Source organism: Crocodylus porosus, unplaced genomic scaffold, assembly GCF_001723895.1.
Source record: "Crocodylus porosus isolate Cpor-Errol unplaced genomic scaffold, CroPor_comp1, whole genome shotgun sequence".
NCBI classification, from domain to species: Eukaryota; Metazoa; Chordata; order Crocodylia; family Crocodylidae; genus Crocodylus; species Crocodylus porosus.
This window is the reverse complement of record NW_017728943.1, coordinates 20,998,429-21,005,488: the sequence shown is the minus strand read 5'-3', so window position 1 is coordinate 21,005,488 and position 7,060 is coordinate 20,998,429. Positions and strand designations below refer to the sequence as shown.

At 53.0% G+C, this 7,060-nt stretch overlaps 1 long non-coding RNA gene across 1 annotated transcript in view; it reads right to left on the bottom strand.

Moving 5' to 3' along the window:
* Window positions 1–4,935, bottom strand: part of LOC109319368 — an 8,228-nt gene extending 3,293 nt beyond the window's left edge. Inside the window, exon 1 of the long non-coding RNA XR_002103494.1 lies at window positions 3,994–4,935. This is a non-coding gene — a long non-coding RNA (uncharacterized LOC109319368). The remainder of the gene's footprint in view (window positions 1–3,993) is intronic.
* Window positions 4,936–7,060: the final 2,125 nt, after the last annotated feature.

Below are 7,060 nucleotides of genomic sequence, written 5' to 3'. Positions count from 1 at the left end.
TCCCTGTCCCATAGCAGGCATGGGCGTCCCATGGGACTGATGAAAGACTGATACAAAGTACCTATTTAATAGGTTGGATTTTTCCTGGGTGTCAGTTGTCAGTTGCCCCATCTGGTTTAGCAGGGGCCCAACGTTGCCCTTGCTTTTCCTCTGGCTCCCCACATATCTGAAAGAGGACTTTTTGTTGTCCTTGATGCTTGAAGCTAGTTGGAGTTCAGTTGCAGCCTTAGCTTTCCTGGTTTGCTCCCTGCAGGACCGGACCAGCGCGGAGTAATCCTCCTTGGAGGCGAATCCCGTCTCCATCCTTTGTAGGCTTTCCTTTTTAGCCACAGTAGGTCCGCTAGGTCCCTGGAGAGCCAGGAGGGGTGCTGTGCCTTCTTGCTGCCTTTCCTCCGTGTTGGAATAGATTTAGCTTGTGCATTGAGGATCGCTTCCTTGAGAAACAATAATCCTCCTTGGAGGTGAATCCCGTCCTCCATCCTTTGTAGGCTTTCCTTTTTAGCCGCAGGAGGTCCGCTAGGTCCCTGGAGAGCCAGGTGGTCTGCTGGAGAGTGGGAAGTGGGGGGAGGGAGAGGCTGGCCAAGTGAAAGGAAGGGTGTTGGAATGGGGTCAGATCACTGAGCCTTTGAGCCATGGGGCTGTAACAGGTGTTTGCACACGTGAACACTCACAACTCACTAGGAAATTGTTGTAACCTGACCTTAGGGACATGACTGGGCATAAGGGAGAAGGCAGTCCACTAGGTACATAGGGGCAGTCCCATTAGGGCCTTAAAGGTTAAAACCAGAACCTTGAATTGTGTCTGGAAAGCTGATGGGAGTCAGTACAGACTCTGGGGCACTAGAGTTATATACTCCTGGCAACCCACCCCCATCAGAAAGTCAGCTACCGCATTCTGCACAAGCTGCTGAATCCAGACAGTCTTCAATGCATTACAGTAGTCTAGCCTTGATGTTATGAAGGCAGGGACCCAGATGATAGTGGCCAAATCTGAATCTGAAGGAAAGGTGGCAGCCTTCTCCCCAGCTGGAGCTGGTAAAATGCACTGCTCACCACTCCCACCACCTGAAGATCCAGGTGCAGCAGAGGATCCAGGAGCATCTCAGGTCTGCAAGCCTGAGGGACAAGGGGAGGCTGAAGCCTGTTAATGATGGGTGTCCCAATCCCTCCCAGGTCAAGCAGTCTGTCCACCACTGCCACTTTTCTGTTTTGTCTCAATTCAGCTTCAATTCCTTCACCTGCATCCAATCCTCAACTACAGCCAGGCACTGGAAAAGGACTGAGACTGCGGAAATATGATCATATGAAAGAGACAGATCTGGGTGCCATCAGCATACTGATGGCACCTCACTCCAATGCTCCCTCTAAGGTTTAGCAATCCATGAGTGATCCTGGCTGGGAGTGCGCGGGTATCTCAGTGTGCTCGCCCCTCCTGCACCAGCCTGTGACTGGGCTGAGGCAGGTAGCAAGTGGCTGGACATGAAGTGATACCTGACTGGGGAGTCAGCGGCAAGTGATGGTTTTTTGAGTAGGGCTGAACAAATCTAGACTCAAGAAAGTCTGGTATTTTGCCCTCTTGAAGGGAGACACTGAAAGCCAGTTTGGCTGGCTTGTACAAGCCAGGCTGGGCACAGGTCTAGTTCACAACTGGTTGCCCTCATCCTTCCAAGTATATCTGCACCAGTGGGTGATAGTAATTTAAAACAATCCATATGAATATGTCAAGACCAAATTCCCTTAACTGCAAACTCTGGCTCTGCAGCAGAAATAGTGGTCCTCAAGCCATTACATATACAAGTAATTTTGTCTACAAAGTAGGTGGCAAATTCACCACAGCAAACTGAAGAAGTCTTGGTTTCCAGGTACAGAAAAGCTGAATTAATCAGGCCATTCATCAGTCGGAACAGTTCTGATGGATGACACTTTGCAGAGACAACAGCAGTGGAGAAGAAAAGCTTTTTTGCTGCCATCACTGCCAGACCATTGTTCTTTAATAAAGGTCTATGCACCCATCAGTCAGCTCTGGCATGGGCTGAGAGCCATTTGCACTCAAACCACCTAGCCTTTCAATTCATAAGCCTCAGCGCCCCCTGTATACCAGAGGAACCTGTGCTGCTGCAGCAGTGGGAATGGACACCAGGGTGTCACTGTGTCTGTGGTCAAAGTCATCGTTTCATAGTAGGGTTGGAAGGGACCTGAGCAGATCATCAAGTCCGACCCCCTGCCATGGCAGGAAAGAGTATTGGGGTCAAACGACCCCAGCAAGGTGTACATCTAGCCTCCTCTGAAAGACCCCCAGGGTAGGAGCCAGCACCACTTCTCTTGGAAGTTGGTTCCAGATCCTAGCCACCCTGACAGTGAAGTAGCGCTTCCTGATGTCTAGTCTGAATTTACCCTCTGCCAGCTTGTGACTGTTATTTCTAGTGACTCTTGGTAGTGCTCAGGGGAACAGGGACTCCCCCAATGCCTGCTGGTCCCCTCTGACTAGTTTGTAACAGGCCACTAGATCCCCCTCAGCCTTCTCTTTTGGAGGCTGAACAGGTTCAGGTCTCGTAGCCTCTCCTCGTAGGGCCTGCCCTGCTGCCCCCTGATCATGCGAGTGGCCCTCCTCTGGACCCTCTCCATGTTGTCCACATCCCTCCTGAAGTGCAGCGCCCAGAACTGGACACAATACTCCAGCTGTGGCCTGACCAGTGCCGCATAGAGGGGGAGGATCACCTCCTTGGACCTGCTTGAGATGCGTCTGTGGATGCATGACAAGGTGTGGTTCTTCCTGACTGCATCCCCCCAAGTCAGTATGCTATTCCTCAGATCAACCAGGTCATCCACAGAGTAGCCATCAAGGTCAACAGGAATGTCAGAAGATCCATCTCCTTTCCACTTCAGTATCCTATCCCTGCCCCAAGGGCTTTGTCCACTACACAGACCAGATCTCAAACTGAGATAGGCAAGCACACTTCCTTCTTTGCCACATTTGGCCGGTACTTATAGCCAAGACAGCAAAGGCAGCCTCATCCCTGGGTAAGCCTGGTTTCCAGCGCAGTGACTGGTATTGCAACCAGCAGAGTAGATCCATGAGTACCCTCTGTGACCTTGGAGTAGGATGTCAGCATTTTCCAACTCTGTACCACAATGCTACAAAATGAGAGAGCCCCTCAGGTCCCTGCAGTACCATGGCAGCGCCTTGATAGACTATGCCCACCCACTGGCAGCAGCAAGGTCTCCTGCACCAAATGCAGGCCCCATAGGCCCTGGGTCTCTCCTCCAGCCCCATCCTGCTTTGCTCCCTCCTCTATTTTGGAGATCTTGGCAGCCTCTGTGTGGTCTGGCAGGAGGCTAAGGGGATGCAGGCCTGGGCAAAGCAGCTCATAGAGTAGGGAGCTGGAAAGATGGCCCTGGTCTGGAGCTGGCAAGGAGAGTGCTTCAAAGTTTGGCAGGGATTGGTCCAGACTGTGTACACCAGGGAAGTCAAGAAGATGCACCAAAGGAGGGGTACTCCTGGCTTGGCAGCTCTGCAGCTTCCCCATTCCCCATGAGAGCCAGTACCTCAGCAGGAGGAAGAAACATGCTTGAAGGATTTTCACTCCCTTTCTACTAGGGCTGGGACAAACCCTCAAGGTCCAAAGGGCATGAATACTGGTAGACCCAGACCCTGGCTGTCATGCATCAGGGAGCAGCGCAGCAGAGTCCCTACCAGCTCCAGCATGTATTTGTAACTGAGCAGGATGAGGGCACACAGCAAATCATGCTGAGCTGAGGGCTTACTGATGGAATCCAGGTTCTCATAGATGCCTCTTACAGCCTTTGGCATCTGGAAAGGAAGTGGGTGAGACTGGGCATTGGTTTTGCAGTGAACTGTGGCAGCTTCAAGAGCCATCTGAGCTCCCAGATCCCCTTCACCAGCTCCAGCCAATGGCCAGTGACTTCCACTATCCTTGATCCCATGCTACAGATAGGTCTCCAGGACAGGACATTGCTGCAACAGTCCCTCACCTTTTCCAGCCCAAGGTTGGGGATCTATCATGAGTCCATTCACCATGTGTGCAGCCACCAGGGAGTTGTGCATGCTGGTGTCATTCATGCCCTCAGTAGCCGTGCAGATGAAATCTGTCCATGGGACTGAGATGGGCTGGGCTGAGGTATTTTCCAAATATCTGAAACACAGCAGTGTGGAGACCCATTCACTACCCAGCCTGGTTCTGGTCCATAGCAGAGACATCAGAACTGACCCCAACAGCATTATGAGCAACCCTAGCTCTAGGGAGAAGTACCCCTAGGGGTGCTATGAATGCACTCATTTGGGATCTGGGTGGTGGAAGCATGGGGGAGCGAAGAAGTAGCACTGGAGCTGTGGTACATCTCTGCCCCAAGCACACAGACAGTGAAAGGGAGCTATGAGAAATTGTAGGGATGAAGAGAGACAGAGCCAGGGATGAAATACTGCCTTAACATAAATGGATACAATCATTGCTGTCTGATGCCCAGGCGAGGTAGGAGGGGGACTGTCCTGCAAGTAGAGTGGAACTTTGTGTTTTTTTCTGCTCCAGGGAAGCTCCTGACAAGGAGCTGGGAGCAGGTAGACGAGAGGCCCTTCCTGGTTTCCACGAGGAGGTCTAGTTCATCACGGCATATGGCTCTCAAGGAGGTATGATTGGTCTTACACAGAGTTGTGGCCCAGATGAGCAAGATCAGGACCAAGCTGCATTGATGCCCTTATCTCCACCCTGGAGGTATTCCCTTGAGGTCCACTGTGCCCAGGTGCATGCACCTTAACACATGCTGAATGTTGTTGCTATAGCAATGTCACTAGCGTCAGTGAACCAGGCGAACCAAAAGGCGTTCTCAGACCACCAGTCCTGAAGGAGCCCCTCAAGACTGGGCCAGGTGGGCCGAGGGAGTCACCATGGGCTAGATAGAATCCCTTGGCAAACCAGATGCAGCCTGTGGCAGGACACTGTGTGCCTGCCACTTTAAGGCCCTGGAGCTGGCAGCCTCAAGGCCTTAAAGTGGGCAGCCATTTTTGATTCAGGACTGCCTATATAAACAAGGCAGTTTGGCTGCTGGAGGTTACACAATAACATTGCCTGGTTAGAGGGCTGCTAAGTTTCATCTGGAGGTAAGGAAGGAGCTGTAGGGGATGGTAGGAGGCTCCTGGTCCTGGGTTCAACCTGAAACTACACCATCCTGGGAATGGGTGGCCTGGTGGGGCTCCCAGTGGCGTGGGAGCCCCCAGGAAATGCCAAGCCAGGGATCACCCTGGTGAAAGGTGGGTTGGGGTGCCTTAACCCCTAGCCCCCACCTTAGCATGGGTCGTGTTCCATTGGAGGTAGTTATGTAAGCCCTGAGAAGGAGAGTGGGGAGTTGGAGGCCAGGTGTGGCTGAGGCTGTCTGAGCCCTGTGGGGGTTTGAGACTTGAGGGGGAGAGTTGGGGCCAGGCATGGCTATGGCCACCTGACCCCCCCCCAGAGGAGGGAAACCCTGAGACCCCCAAGTAGTAGGGGTGTGATGAACAGTGAGATGCCCCAGTGTGAAGGGGACAGCATGAGAACAGAGGGGGCCATGGTGAGAAGCCCCAGTGAGGGAAGAATGGGGGCTCTTCCACAGGGGGAGAGAGCTGAGTCCTGACCCCAGTAAGTCCTCCACTGTTGGGAGGCAGTTTGGGTCAAATATGGCACCCAAGCCCCAGTGTGAGGGAGACAGTGCTGTGGAGCACCAGTGAGAGGGGGCAGCGATCAGAAGCCCCAGGGGGAGGGTGATGTGGAGCCTAGTGAAGGGAGAACAGGGGCTCAGCCAGAGAGTGAGAGCTGAGTCCTGACCCTGATAAGTCCTCCACTATTGGGATGCAGAGTGTGGGTCAAAGATAACACTGGTAGTAGCACCATGACCTGTGGCCCAGGTGGGGAGTGAGAGTCCCCTGTGATATTCTGAGGCACCAGTCATGGTGTGAGGTAACCCCAGCTCCCCACATCTGTGGAGGAGGACTCAGAGAGTGGGACCCTGGGATAAGAGTATGGGTCATACATCAAGGCCTGCCAGAGCTTCCCCTGACTGGCCCAGGTGGGGGCCAGGACCAGGAGTGTCAGAAAGGCAAGGAGGCCCACCAAGAGGGACGCCCAAGAGCCAGGGGTCTGGGGTCCTAACTGGCCTGGAGGGGGGCCAGGGCTAGAGTGAGCCGAAGGTCCCAGTGAAGGGACCACACGCGAAGGGGAACTGACGGCAGGGCGATATGTGGCCCAGCATGACAGTGGCAGTGTCTGCCTGAAGGGAGAAACCCAGGTGGAGTCCTATAGCAGGATTCTAGGGCCCCTTGTGTGGACTGGTGCGTAGGAAAACATCATGAGGTCATCAGCAAGGCTTGGGCTGTGGTGTAGGGGAGGAATGGAGCTGCAGATAGCACCCCCTGACAGCGGGCCAGAAAATGGGCAGCCTCCTGCTTATTACCAACTAATTAACCAATTGAGATCAAGGCATGGTGGGTGGGCTGCATGGAGGTCGGCCCCAGTAGGCCCCCTGTTACACAGCCCATGGGCCATATTTTCCCCACTCCTGGATTGTCCACATGTTAACATCTTTAACTGGCTTAAAGCACTCATTATGTTGCTCAAAGTTATGGTACTCCAAGGCAGGATTATCTCTTGACCTGCATAACCCAGCTCCTATTCCATTAAGATGTGGCCACTTCCCACAGATGTGCTGCTCAAATTGAAGGTGTGACTGCAAGATTGCACAAACGTTGATCAGTTTATGCTGCTCATAGTATTGTATGTAACAAGGCCCTCATACTGATACCATGTAGCCTATCTACTCTCCCCGTTCTTGTGCTCCCATGTCTTTTCCTATTGGAGATCTTCCTCTTACCCTGATACCCCACACATAGCTCCTCTCCATGAAAACACTTGCCTTCACTGTGACATCCCATGGCTCTTGCCCCTCAGGACCCCTCCAGTCATAGTGGATCTTTCCACTCACAGAACCTCCCTGTCAGTGACACTTCATGATGTTTCTGTCTCATAACCCCTTACTTCAAGCTGACAGCCCCACAGACCCTAAGCCTGTCAGG